The sequence below is a fragment of the Podarcis erhardii genome (assembly GCF_964252035.2).
Source record: "Podarcis erhardii genome assembly, chromosome: 8".
Lineage (NCBI taxonomy): Eukaryota > Metazoa > Chordata > Lepidosauria > Squamata > Lacertidae > Podarcis > Podarcis erhardii.
In genome coordinates, this window is record NC_138499.1 from 39,196,713 (window position 1) to 39,211,139 (window position 14,427).

Sequence of the window (14,427 nt, forward strand, 5' to 3'; positions counted from 1 at the left end):
AAAGGTCATTTAAAGGAAGGAAGGAAGGAAGGAAGGAAGGAAGGAAGGAAGGAAGGAAGGAAGGGGTCCAAAGAGGCCCAGTAGCAAAGAGTGCTGCTTGGAGTTTTTCTACTAGGTTAATTAATGCAGCATAAAACCTCCACCCATATATCTGTGTACCAATCTCAGCTGGCGGAGGCAGTTTTCCATCAGCATAGTCTCCTCTGTGCCATGTGTGTATTCTCTCTCTCTCTCTCTCACTCTCTCTCTCTCTGTGTGTGTGTGTGTGTGTGTGTCTACTCTACAGTGGTACCTCAGGTTAAGTACATAATTCGTTCCAGAGGTCCATTCTTAACCTGAAACTGTTCTTAACCTGAAGCACCGCTTTAACTAATTCGGCCTCCTGCTGCTGCTGCACCACCGGAGCAAGATTTCTGTTCTCATCCTGAAGCAAAGTTCTTAACCCGAGGAACTAATTCTGGATTGCGGAGTCTGTAACCTGAAGCGTATGTAACCTGAAGTGTATGTAACCCGAGGTACCACTGTATCCAAAAGCTCTGCACCCTAAAGGGATTGAAGGTTTGGATGGTGCAGCAAGGCACTGTGAACTGTATTTTTATCATAATGCAAACTTGAATGTATTACAGATCTGAGGAACACATGTCTAAAAAGTGGCCACCTCAGCACTCAACCCCACTCAATGTGCTTTCCAAAAAAAGCCTACTGTCAGAACCTCTGAGCAAAAGAGGAATTAGCCGAAAGTCCCCATCCATGAAATCCTAGTTGAAATGGATTGGCAGAGAGCTATGCTTGTGATCCATAATAGTGCAATATATGTGGAATAATGACACTTGTATTGAATCCACACTATTTCCTAAATAAGTTTCACATAAAATGCATTCTTCTATTTGGGGCTTATTTTTTCAGGGCTGCAGATGGTTTTTTATGTGAGCGGGTTGAAATTTTACAAGAAAGCTGAAATTGTGGAAATGATGAAGAAAGGCCATTTACTGGGCATTGCACCTGGTGGAGCTAGAGAAGCACTGTTTAGTCATGATTACGGCATAATGTGGGAGAAACGCACAGGTTTTGCTCAGGCAGCTTTGGAGGCAAAAGTGGTGAGTGATCTTTGTGCAATTTGCATTGCCTTTACGAATATCCTAGATAAGACATAATATGTTGACATCCTTGATCCAGCATCCAAAAAAGTTGAGGATGGCAAATATCCTGTTTGGGGGTCAAATGAAAAACACCGATTTACTGGATCTAGAAGGGCACAATAATAGATATGGGTGGCACTCCTACTTATGGTATAATAAGGTGAAAATACATAAAGGGTTTACAAACCATATATTTAGGGGTGTCCTGTATGAGGTATGGGACAAGAATAAAAATTTAGTAGAAAGAACTACACCTTGGTTGCTATCCCCGATAGATGTACTGACAATAAAAAAGTTAAATATGGAAGGGAAGAGACTAACTTATGAAGATATTTTAGTGAAAGCTGAGAACGGGTGGAAGCCAGAACCATATGACAATATAAAAAGTGCTTTTATGGGATAGATACAAAATCACCAGGTGAATGGCTTATTAAAAGAGGATAAGAAATTGGGATTTAGCCGGCGGAAATCAAGATACCAAATTGAAATTTTAGAAGGCAGAACAAAACTCCTATCTAAAATGTATGAACATTTATTGGAATGGGATACCAAAGATGAACTAATAAAAGAAGTAATGATAAAATGGGCAGTAGATTTTGGTTATAACATTGACTACGACAAATGGGTAAGACTATGGAATGAAGGTATGAGATTCACAGCGTGTTCCACTCTAAAAGAAAACCTAAGTAAAATGATGTATCGGTGGTATATAACCCCGAGTAAATTGGCAAAAATGTATAAAATGCGATATAGACCAATTGTTAAAAATAAATGGATTACTAAAAATCTCTCAAGAAAATAAGTCAATGCTGAACTATAAAATAACAGAACAGGAGGTGGAAGGTGCCATCCAAAATATGCAGTTGGGCAAATCTCCAGGGCCAGACGGTTTAACCTCAAAATACTATAGATCTTTGAAAGATTGGATAATTCAAGCACTAAAGGAGGTCTGCAATGAAATTTTAGAGGGGGGAAAAGCGCCAGAGTCATGGAAGGAAGCTTATATTACACTTATACCGAAAATTGAGTCTGAAAAGACACAACTTAAGAACTACCGCCCCATATCCCTGCTTAACGTGGATTACAAAATTTTTGCAGATATTTTGGCTAAAAGATTAAAAAAAGTATTAGTCGAGGAGATACATAAAGATCAAGCTGGCTTTCTCCCGGGTAGACATTTGTCTGACAATACGAGAAATATAATCAATATTTTGGAGAAACTGCAAGTGAACATTAATACTAAAGCAGTTTTGATATTTGTAGATGCGGAGAAAGCTTTTGATAATATTTCTTGGAGCTTCATGAAGAAAAATCTTCAGGGGATGGGGTTTTGAAAATGGTATAGGTGCAATTTATTCAGAACAAAAGGCTAAATTAATAGTTAACAATGTGGTGACAGAAGAATTCAAGATAGAGAAAGGGACACGACAAGGCTGCCCAATTTCCCCATTGCTTTTTATTTTGGTCCTGGAGGTTTTGCTAAATATGATCAGAAGGGACCATCTGATTAAAGGTATACAGGTCGGAGCCATACAGTACAAATTGAAAGCTTTTGCAGACGATTTAGTATTGACATTACAGGAGCCAGAATCTAGTACTAAAAGAGTATTGGAACTGATTCAGGAATTTGGTCAAGTGGCAGGATTTAGGCTGAATAAGTTAAAAACTAAGGTTCTTGAAAAAAATTTAACACCGATTGAGAAAGAGAGGTTTCAGAAGGAGACAGGTTTAACACTGGTTAAGAAAGTAAAGTACCCGGGGGTTAACATGACCGCTAAGAACTTAAACTTATTTAAAGACAACTATGAGAAATGTTGGTTAGAAGTGAAAAAGGATCTTGAAATATGGTCAAATCTGAAGCTTTCCTTGTTTGGTCGAATTGCTGTTATAAAGATGAATGTATTGCCAAGAATGTTATTTTTGTTTCAATCATTGCAAATTCTGGACAAAATGGATTGTTTCAAGAAGTGGCAGAGGGATATTTCTAGATTTGTCTGGCAGGGCAAGAAGCCCAGAATAAAATTTAAAATATTAACTGATGCAAGGGAAAGAGGTGGATTTGCCCTGCCAGACCTTAAACTCTATTATGAATCAGCAGCATTTTGCTGGCTGAAAGAATGGCTGCTTCTTGAGAACACAGACATTTTGGATTTAGAAGGTTTTAATAATGTCTTTGGGTGGCATGCATATCTGTGGTATGACAAGGTCAAAGCACATAAAGCATTTAAAAACCATATTGTCAGAAGAGCATTGTTTAATGTCTGGATAAGATATAAAGATTTATTTGAAAATAAAACCCCAAGGTGGTTATCACCGATGGAAGCGAAGGCTCTAAAAAAGCTCAATATGGAGGCCAAATGGCCGAAATATTGGGAGATTTTGGAACAGGAGGGTGACCAATTGAAATTGCAGAGTTTTGAGAGATTAAAAGATAAAGTGCGAGATTGGCTTCATTATTTTCAAATAAGGGAGGTGTAATGGGATAAGGGGTTGCTTGTGCGTAAGCGCTAAAATGCTCCCAGTTTTGTGGCTAGTTTTAAACTCTCCCTAACCGGACAGCCATGAGTGCGTGGCTGCCTTAATCACTGGCAGAATCCGTCAGTGGGTGTTTCCTGAATTTCTTCCAACATAAAAGTTCTTTGACAGAAAGTCTCCTCCTTGATTCTCTGCGCGACAGCTTTCTGCGCAGAGTGGGCGTTCCAAGGGGAGGTCCTGAGCTCTCACCACTGGTCTCGCTTGAAGCGTCTCTGAGCCTCACCTCCGACGCTGTCTCCTCCTTCCCTCCTTCTTCAGCGGAAACTCTCCCTCTCCCCCTGCTGGTTCCCTCCTCAGCATCCGAGGGTCTCCCAGCATCCGAGAGCCTCTCCACCACCCTGAGCTCCGATGGCAGTTCCCTGACAGGAGGCTTACAACTTGGACAAGAAAATTGGCTTCCAGGTGGAAAAATCAAAATTGGAAACAGAACTGTTAGAACCCAAAACTAAGATATTATCAAGAATGTATAACTTGCTGTTGAAATGGAATACTCAGGATGAAACGGATAAATCTGCTATGATTAAATGGGCACAAGATGTGGGACATAACATAATGTTAGCTGACTAGGAACAGTTGTGGACCACAGGTATGAAATTCACGGCATGTAATGCCTTAAGACAGAATATTATGAAAATGATATACAGCTGGTACATGACGCCAGTCAAGCTTGCAAAAATCTACCATTTGCCCGATAATAAATGTTGGAAATGTAAAGAGACTGAAGGTACATTCTTTCACCTTTGGTGGACATGCCCAAGGATTAAGGCTTTCTGGGAGATGATATATAATGAAATGAAAAAGGTACTTAAATATACCTTTCAGAAGAAACCAGAGGCCTTTCTCCTGGGCATGGTCGGCCAATTGGTGTTAAAGAAGTATAGAACTTTCTTCATGTACGCTACAACAGCAGCAAGAATACTAATTGCAAAGTATTGGAAGACACAAGATCTACCCACCCTGGAAGAATGGCAGATGAAAGTAATGGACTATATGGAACTGGTGGAAATGACTGGCAGAATCCGAGACCAGGGAGAAGAGTTGGTGGAAGAAGATTGGAAGAAATTTAAAGATTATTTACAGAAACATTGTAAAATTAATGAATGTTAATATGATGTCGGAATGAAACGAAGCGGTTTTAGTAATCAGGTTAAAAAGGAATATTTAAGAAATGGATTGATAATAGATGAAAATATAATGTTATAATATGTTAAGATAAAGATAAGATAAGATAAAGAGCTAAGATAAAATAAAGAGGGAAAGGATTTGCTGAATTAACTATTCGAACAGGAAAACAAAAAAGGGAGGTGTGAGGGAGTCATGGAAACAAGTAAATGAATTGTAAGACATAGAAAGAGGGATTTATTTTTAACTGTTTTTATTTTTTCTGTATTCTGCAATTTTTTTGTATTGTATTGTTTTGTCTTGTCTAATTCTTTTTCTTTTCTTTTGTAATCTTTAAATTGTTAATAAATATTATTTTTTAAAAAAAAATGTAAAAAATGTGAGATAGAACCTGCTGGAAGTGTACATTAAAGGATGGAGAATTTTTCGACATGTGGTGGACATGCGAAAAAATGAAAAAGTTTTGGGATATGATATACAATGAAATGATTTTTTTCAAATATACATTCCCAAAGAAACCAGAGGCTTTTTTATTAGGGATAATAGGAGATAAAGTGAGAAAAGAAGACTGCAAATTATTCTTGTATGCCACGACTGCCGCAAGGATTTTTGTGGCCCAAAAGTGGAAATCCCTAGAGTTACCAACCCTAATGGAGTGGCATACGAAATTATTCAAGTATACTGAATTGGCAAAAATGAGTTATAAAATTCGAGACCAAAAAGTGACAAAGTTTGAGGAGGAGTGAAGTAAATTTGTTGTGTATATACGAAATAACTGTAGAAGTTCAAAAACTGTAGCAGGGCTAACATGATGTACCGTATATAGAATGTAATTAAGAATCTGCAGGAATGGATGTAAACTGGGAAAACCAAAGCAGGGAAGGAGGGAAGTCGGGGCGCGAAATTGCGCAGGGTAAATAAGAAGATAAAAAAGGTTGAATGTTAAAGTTAAAGTTTTATTTAATTTTGTTTTGTTTTTGAAAATCAAAAAAGTAATTAAAATAAATAAATAAAGCTAAATACATTATCATTTATGAGTTGCTTCTCATTATAATCCCAGATGTGAAGCATTCTTCGTAGTCCATAACAAAAATAAAGGCAGGATGCTTGGGGCAAAATAATTATCCAGTCCTCACCTTTCTTTTCATGTTTGTTTCATCTTTTATTTTTTTAGCCCATCATCCCTATTTTTACACAAAACAGTTGTGAAGCATACAGGACCATTGGAAAGACAAGTAAGTTAAATACCTTCTTTGATCAAGAGATCTCAGGCAATATACATTTTAATAATATAGAATGATCTTTTTAAAAGAATATCTATTTACTACTCACTAATAGATTTTATTCCATGTACACTTATCTGCAATGTTGTGCTGCCTGTCTCAGTACTGAGTGAACATGCCCTTGCTTAGTTTTCTATTAGATTTAACAGAAAGCTATAATCGATAAATGTGGGAGCAACCTTAAAATGGAGGGGAACTGAACAGGAAACATACCATATTCTTCAGTCTGTTGTACACAACCTATGACTGATTGCAAAGAGCTGAGAAGAGCTGACTGAATATCTTGTATCTCTTTTCCCAAGCACTCACTTTATTTAACTCTTCCTCTCTGGGATGTATTTATTGCAATTGCTAAACACTGAGAATGTCAACTAATTTCAAATTTGATATGCTGTCACTTTCCTTCAGAATCTTCTTCCATTTCATACACAGGGCTGACAAAATGGCTGTATGATAAAACTCGAAGTACGTTCGTTCTCATTTACGGAGGGTTTCCAGTGAAATTGAGGACATTTATTGGAGAACCCATCCCATATGATCCAAATATAACAGCTGTAGAGCTGGCTCAAAGAGTAAGTTAACTCTAAACTTGGAAGTTTAAAAGGAGAATATTTCTTTTTTTCTTTTAAAAAATATTTTTATTAAGCATATTTAACAAATCAAATTATAAATCAAATATAACCAATTACATTTCTCCCCTCCCTCCCTCTCCCGACCTCCAGAGACCTTCAGCTCCCCTCTCTGATTTGTTCATACATATGATTCTCTGCATGTTGTAAAGTTGGACATATCATTACCTTTTCTGTCATATGTTCTACTACTAAATTTGTGGATGTTTATTCAAAACCTGCCAAGGAGTCCAAATCCATTTGTTGTCTTTTTGAATAGTTTTGTAAATAGTTCCCATTCTTCCTTGAAGGCACGGTTGTCCTTCTCACGCAGTTTATGTGTTAACTTTGCTAACTCCGCATAGCTCACCAGTTTTTCTTGCCATTGTTCTTTCATTGGGATTTCCTCATTCTTCCATCCTTGTGCTAACAAGACTCTTGCCGCTGTTTTAGCATATATAAATAAGTTCTTTGTTTTTCTTGGCAGGTGTTGTCCTAAAATCCCTAACAAAAATGCTTCTGGTTTTTTTTACAAATGTCATTTTGAACACTTTTTCAATTCATTGTATATCACCTCCCAATTTTTTTAAAAAACTTATCTACATTCCCACCACATATGATACAAAGTACCTTCTTTTTCTTTACATTTCTAACATGTATTTGACCCAGTTTTATACATTTTTGCCATTTTTACTGGTGTAATATACCATCTATACATTATGTTCATATAATTTTTTTTCAAAAGAGAACAATCTGTAAATTTCAAATCTACCTTCCACAGCTTTTCCCAATCCTCAAATTGCATATTGTGCCCATTTAATCATGACTGATTTAACCTCCTCATCTTTCGTTTCCCATTCTAGCAGAATACTATATGCTTTCTTCAATATTTCACTTCTTCTATAACCTCCTTTTGGAATCTAGAGATTGTATAGCTAAACCCTTTGCCTGTAATGCAACCAACTCTGCACATGATCTTTAATTTCCTCATAATCTTTTAATTTCCATTTTCCTTCTTGGTCTCTCAGTAGGTCTCTATATGTGGGCCACTTTCCCCTTTTGCCAAGCAGTTTGAGTAACAAAGCTTCAATTGGTGATAACCACCAAGGTGTTTTTTGTTCTATTAAATCTTTGTACCTCTCCCACACTCTCGTTAATAATCTTCTAATAATGTGATTGTAAAATCCTTTATGTACTTTCCCTTTCCCATACCATAAGAATGCATGCCATCCATATCTGTTATCATGACCTTCCAAATCTAATGCTTCTTCCCTTTCCAGTTTCATCCAGTCCCTAATCCAGACCAAACATGCAGTTTAAATTTACAGTTTAAAATCTGGGAGGGCAAAGCCTCCTCTTTCTTTTATATCTGTAAGTATCTTATGTTTAATCCTTGGCCTTTTGCCCCCCAGATAAACTCTCCCCCCCCCCAATTTTTTTTAAATTAAATTTTCCACAATTATAACAAATATAACATAGAAAAGAGAGAAAACACACAAAAGAAAAACACATTAAAATACTAAAAAAGCAAAACAAAAAAATTAAACCACATATTACTTGTGAAACCCAATTTATCTTTAATTGTTAATTGACTTCCTCGGATCCCTCCTATCTGAATTTCATTGTATCACCTTATAACAGCTCTCCAATATCATTTTTCTACTAAAATTAATTCTGTCATGTCAATTAACTATCTTCTTTCATGTCTTAATATTCCAAATCCAAATTAGTTACAATTCAATCTTATTTTAATCCTAGCTCTATTTGGTACTTTAAAGTGACTACTAGTTAAATTAAATTAAATTAAATTAAATTAATTAAATAATCCTTAAATTTCTTCCAATCTTCTTGGTGATCCTCTTCTTTCTGGCCACGGATTCTTCCAGTCAGGTCAGCTAGCTCCCAAAAATCCAGCATCTTCATCTGCCATTCTTCCACCGTTGCGATTTCTTGGGATTTCCATTTTTTGGCTAATAACAATATTGTCGCTGTGGTTGCATACAAAAATAATCTAACATCTTTTTTGGGTAATTCCAATCCTATTATTCCAAGTAGAAAGGCCTCTGGTTTCTTAATAAATGTATTTTTCAACATTTTTTTTCAATTCATTATAAATCTTTTCCCAGAAGTCTTTCACCTTGGGTCACGTCCACCACATGTGAAAAAAAAGGACCTTCTTTTTCTCTACATTTCCAACATATATTGTCATTCGTGTGGCAGATCTTTGCCAATTTTACTGAGGTTAAGTACCATCTATACATCATTTTCATGACGTTTTCTTTTAATACAGTACATGCAGTAAACATAACCCCTTTCTTCCACAACCATTCCCAATCTTCCAACATTATATTGTGTCCAACATCTCTTGCCCAATCATAACAGATTTAACTTGTTCATCCTTTGTATGCTACTCCAACAGCAGATTATACATTTTAGATAAATTTTTAACTTTAGTATCTAACAACTCCGTTTCCAGTTTGGTTTTTTCTAAAAGTCTTATTCAGCTCACGGCTTCGGGCAGCGGTAGCTGTTTCCACTTTTATTCCAGCGGAAAGGGACCAACCTCTGTGTTTAAGTCCCTTCCTGTCAAATTAAATGCCCAAATTTTAAGTCCTTTTTACTGAAGATTTTCCAAATTTATTTTGAGAAATTGGCCCCTCACGAATGCCGGACTTGGAGCTTCGCGCAATGAAGAAAGCGAGTTGATTCCAAAGTGCCCACGGCTCCAACTCCGCTCGCTCTCGGGGCTCTTTACAAGAGCTTACCGCGGAGCGGGGGGAGTCGTTCTGGGCACCCACAGAAACTCCAGATCCACAGAATGCTCAATCTGAGGTTTTTTGGGGGGTACCGCAACACTCACGGTCTCCCCAGCCTTCAATGCACCGGGGCTCTTTCAGCCAAAAGAACTCCCCTCCGCCATAGCCGGGCAACCAACCGAAAGTCAACTTAGAGATATCTTTTTGCCATCTTTTGAGGCAATCATCCTTAACCATTACTGGGACTGTCTGGAAGAGAAAAAGCATTTTTGGCAACACATTCATTTTTACTGCTGCAATTCTTCCTAGTAGGGAAAGGTTCATTCTACTCCATATTTCTAAATTCCTTTTTATCTCAGACCATACTTTTTCATAATTGTCTTTATACATGTTTATATTTCTTGTAGTTAATCATATCCCTAAATATTTTACTTTTTTATGGATTTCTATCTCAATACTTTGCACCAAATCTTTTTTCTCTTCCTCTTTTAATTTTTTAACTAATAATTTAGTTTTATTTCTATTTAATTTGAATCCTGCCACTTCCCCAAATTCTTGAATTTTCTCTATTACTCTAGGAAGAGAATTTTTTGGATGTTCTACTGTGATTACTAAATCACCAGCAAAGGCTTTCAGCTTAAATTCATCCCCCCGCCCCAGTTTTTATCCCTTTAATCTCTTTGTCCGTGCTTATATTTCTTGCACGTACTTCCAGGTCCAGGATGAACAATAGCGGTGACAACGGACATCCTTGCCTATAGTTCCTTTTTGTATTTTACATTAATTCGTTATCACCTGATTTACACTTAATTTTGCAGTTTGTTCTGAATATATTGCTTGTAACCCTTTTAAAAATTTATATCCACAATTAATTTCTTCAAGTATTTTTTTCATGAAGTCCCAGGAAAAATAATAATAATAATAATTTTATATCCTGCCCATCTGGCTGGGTTTCCCCAGCCACTCTGGGCAGCTTCCAACAAAGTATTAAAATACAGTGGAAACATTGTCAAAAGCTTTTTCGGCACCATTGCTGCTTTTTTGGCATCATTGCTGCTTTTTTTTCATTTTTTACCTCCAGGTATTCTATCACATTCAAAATATTTCTTATATTCTCTTTCATTTGTCTGCCTGGAAAAAACCCTGCCTGATGTTGATGTATATATTCACCTAAGATTTTTTCATCCTATTCGCTAATATGTTTGCAAATAATTTATAACCATTATTTAATAATGAAATAGGCCTGTAATTGTTTATTTGCATTAAATCCGAATCTTGTTTTGGGATCAATGTTATATAAGCTTCTTTCCATGTTCCGGGGATCTCACCTGTCATTAAGATCTCATTCATCAAATCTTTCAATGGATTTACTAATGGTTCACTTAACGTTTCATAATATTTTGCCGTTAATCCATCTGGTCCTGGAGACTTACCTCTTTTTGTCCAATTTATTGCATCTAAAACTTCTTGAGCTGTTATTTGAGTATTTAAGGCCACAAATTGTTCCTCTTTTATTTTTGGCAGATTACTATTTTTTACAGTATATATTCCTCTATTTTAAAACTCCTTTCCTTTCCTTTTTATACAGTTTTGAGAAACATTTCACAAATGCTTCTCTTATTTCCTTCATCTTCCCTGTAATTTTCCCATTATATTAATTTTGCTTATAAAATTTCTTTGTTCACTTTTTTCAATTGCCACACTAACAATTTTCCTGATTTATTGGCGTGTTCAAAATATGTCTGCTTCATTTTTTTATCTTCCAACTAATTTCTTCATTGACTGTCATAAAGTATTGAGTTTGTGATATTCTAATAATAATAATATAATATAATATAATATAATATAATATAATATAATATAAGCAGAATATTTCTTTTCCTCTTGGTTTCTCTCTCTTTCAGCTCTAAACTGTATTGTACATATTGATTTCTTCATTCTATATGACCTGATATAGGGTTCATTATATATACCTTTGTGCATTATGCCCAACACTCAATTTTCCCTCTCCTTAACTTGTTGAGACTAATTAAATGGGAAAAACCATATGGTACAAAGAGAGATCTGCTCATGCAATGGGACTTCTTCTTCCCACTATGTTAGGGTTGACTATACAAAATACATTCTGGAGGTTTATATCAATAATCAAATAATAGATCTTATTCTAATTGCACCTGATGAAAATTTTGGTCAATCGCATAAAAAGTTGTTGAGCTGAGCTTCTTTGGGGCCACTGATCAACTGCACTCTTGGGCCCTTCCCAAACTGCCCACACGTGTAAAACAGAGCCCACGCCACACAAGACAGAGTCCAAGCAAAGGAAGACTTGGGAAGCTGACTCCCAAAGGGAGGGGGCTAAGGGGAGGAGCATGTAGGGTCCTGGTGGCTGATGGGAACAGGGTTGGAACTTTGTTTAGTATGCCTGGTCCTTCTCCAAGCACTTTCTGCTTGTTTTCTTGCTGCATAAAGTTTCAGGTTTTGATTGCCTGTTTAAAGGGGCAGATAAGAAATTTCTTTCTGCAAGGGGTTATGCCTTGGTTGTCCTGAGGTTCGCTCCTTTTATCCTACATTGTAACAACCATGCAAGGTAGCTACTGTGTACAAAGCAGCCCAAGGCACATATGTTTGATTGTTTCTCTGCCATTCTCATACAGTGCTCTTGGTAAACATACAGAGAGTGGGCTGGATTCACTGAGAGATGAGCAGTTTCCTAGTGGGGGGTTCCTCACCCTGGCTGCTCTGGCCGAAACCCCCATGTTGAAGAAACCACTTTTGAGGGTTGAGAGACAAGGACTCTCATGCAGCACATCTCTGTGTACAAAGTCAGTTGTGTATCCCAGAAAGAAGTCACATATTGTGCTTCTATAGCTGGAAAAAATGGGTTGCCTCTGGTTCTGATCCCTTTAGCTTTTTCCTCACAGATATTAATAACTGTGAATACCTATTTTGCAATCTATTCCTCTAACACAATGTATTCCTCTGGTTTTCTTTCAACAGGCGAAGATTGCACTTGAAAATCTTCGGGATAAACACCAAAAAAGGCCAGGAAATATATTAAGAGCTCTTTCAGAACGATTTGATAAGCATTACAAAGCTAACTAGTCCATATAAAACACTTGCAGTGTTTATGAGAAAGTGTCTGTAATAGGAAGCATTAATACTTATGTTATTAAAGCTAAGTTGATATACACAGAATTGTGCTGGATTGTTTATTAATTATCTGGAAGGGTCCCTAGCTCAGTAGCTCACCTCCTGCTGTGTGTGCAGAAGGTCCTCCGTTTTTGAAGACGTACAAGTGCTTTTCTGCCCTATCCTGCAATACACCCAGAATTCCCCTTCTGAGGGAACTTGCACTAATAGAGGCAGAATCAAAGAGTATAACGGGAAGGCGAGTGTTTAACTGAAACATGAAATAATATTACATGTGAAAGAGTAATGTCTATAAATTACCTGTATTAAAACAGTGGCACTTCTTTTATGTTTATAAAAGGGTGCTCCAAGATTTGAGCCCTATAATGCAAATCATTTTAAACTTATAGCAAGAAAAGTAGAGAAAACAAAAAGATTGGTGAAAAAAGTGACTGATCTAACGAAAACAGCCAACTCAACTATGAATCTGGGTTTGGTGCCTGCCCCGCAGTAGCACCCCCCCCCCCCCGGTTGAACACCCTCTTATCAGATATCAAACAGATAAATAACTACACAACTTTCTGAAGACATCTGAAGGCAATCCTGCATCAGGAAGTTTTTAATTGATGATATGTTGCTGTGGTTTTGATGTTCTAAGCCGCCCAGAGTGAGTGGAGCAACCAGGCTTTTACACACACACACACACACACACACACACACACACACACACAATATCTTCTTTATCTTTTAGCTCCTGAAAGACTCAAGTTCCCATCTTAGCTGATTTCTTTCTTCCATAGCCTCAGTTATGAATACCAGAGTAGGCTGATCAGGATTCAAGAATTTTTTGGCCATTTGTTTCAGCAGATGATGTATGGCCCTGTGAACAAAGTCCAAGCTTTACATCTGAAAATCATTGGGTGTGTTGAGGAATGTTATTACAGAGCTCGGAGGCAGATATTCTTTATGACGCCTCACAGTATTATGGTCATTTGCAAGGTGTCATGGATGTAGATTGTGCCATGGAAATAATAATTTGGTGAAGTTTAGTCACAGTGTGCTTCTTAGTCTTTAAATGGTTTATTTAATTTATTTAGATTCATATCCTGCTTTTTGACAAAATTCCGCAAAGTGACTAGTTCCTTTTACTAAAATAATGATGCTAGAATAATGGAAGCTGCAGAAATATCTACAGAAAATATCCAATTAAGCAGTCATGGGAAATCAATCATACTTGTTGCAATTTTTGTGTGGTATTCATTCAGAAGTGGCTCCATTCTTGTCATCCTGATAGCATTATTGATTGAAGTTCTCACTGCCCACATAGTGAGAGTTTCAACAATGCAGGGTGGATATCACCTTAGTGGGGTGTGCCAGCCCATTTCAAAATCACACCAGCTTGGAGGTGTGGGTGTACCTAGCAATTAAGGAGGCATAGCAACTGCAGGAGACATTTTCTTACATGCCACTGCATTGCACCATGATGGGTTACAGCATTGGCAGAGTGTGAAGGGGCACTGCTGCTCACCTGACCTCCAACTGGTCACATTGCTGCTGCTTAACAGGAGGTAGAGGGGGAAAGGCAAGTTGGAAGCGAGGTCAGCATGGTATAAACAAACAAACAAGCAGGATCACTGGAGTGGCTCCATTGATGTGTTTTAATCACACCCACCTTGCCACTATCTTCCCCACTCTCCCTCTACCTCCAGATAAGTAGAAGTCATGCAATACACAATGAAAGAATGAAATTGAAGTCATGCAATACACAACGGAACAATGAAATTGAAAAACTACATAAAACTACATTAAAACTACATTAAAACTACCACAAATCTACATAAAACTACATGGTCGA

At 37.1% G+C, this 14,427-nt stretch overlaps 2 long non-coding RNA genes and 1 pseudogene across 3 annotated transcripts in view; 2 read left to right on the forward strand and 1 right to left on the reverse strand.

The window, feature by feature from the left end:
- The window catches only part of LOC309348866 (DGAT1/2-independent enzyme synthesizing storage lipids-like), a 17,142-nt pseudogene extending 4,504 nt beyond the window's left edge, over positions 1-12,638 (forward strand). Inside the window, exons 4-7 of the transcript XR_014161539.1 lie at positions 907-1,097; positions 5,971-6,031; positions 6,512-6,651; positions 12,441-12,638. The product of XR_014161539.1 is annotated as a DGAT1/2-independent enzyme synthesizing storage lipids-like (transcript). The remainder of the gene's footprint in view (positions 1-906; positions 1,098-5,970; positions 6,032-6,511; positions 6,652-12,440) is intronic.
- LOC309349078 overlaps positions 1-14,427 on the forward strand; it is a 41,208-nt gene that overhangs the window by 20,148 nt on the left and 6,633 nt on the right. The gene's annotated exons all lie outside the window — the stretch shown is intronic.
- LOC309349122 overlaps positions 1-14,427 on the reverse strand; it is a 128,562-nt gene that overhangs the window by 19,664 nt on the left and 94,471 nt on the right. The gene's annotated exons all lie outside the window — the stretch shown is intronic.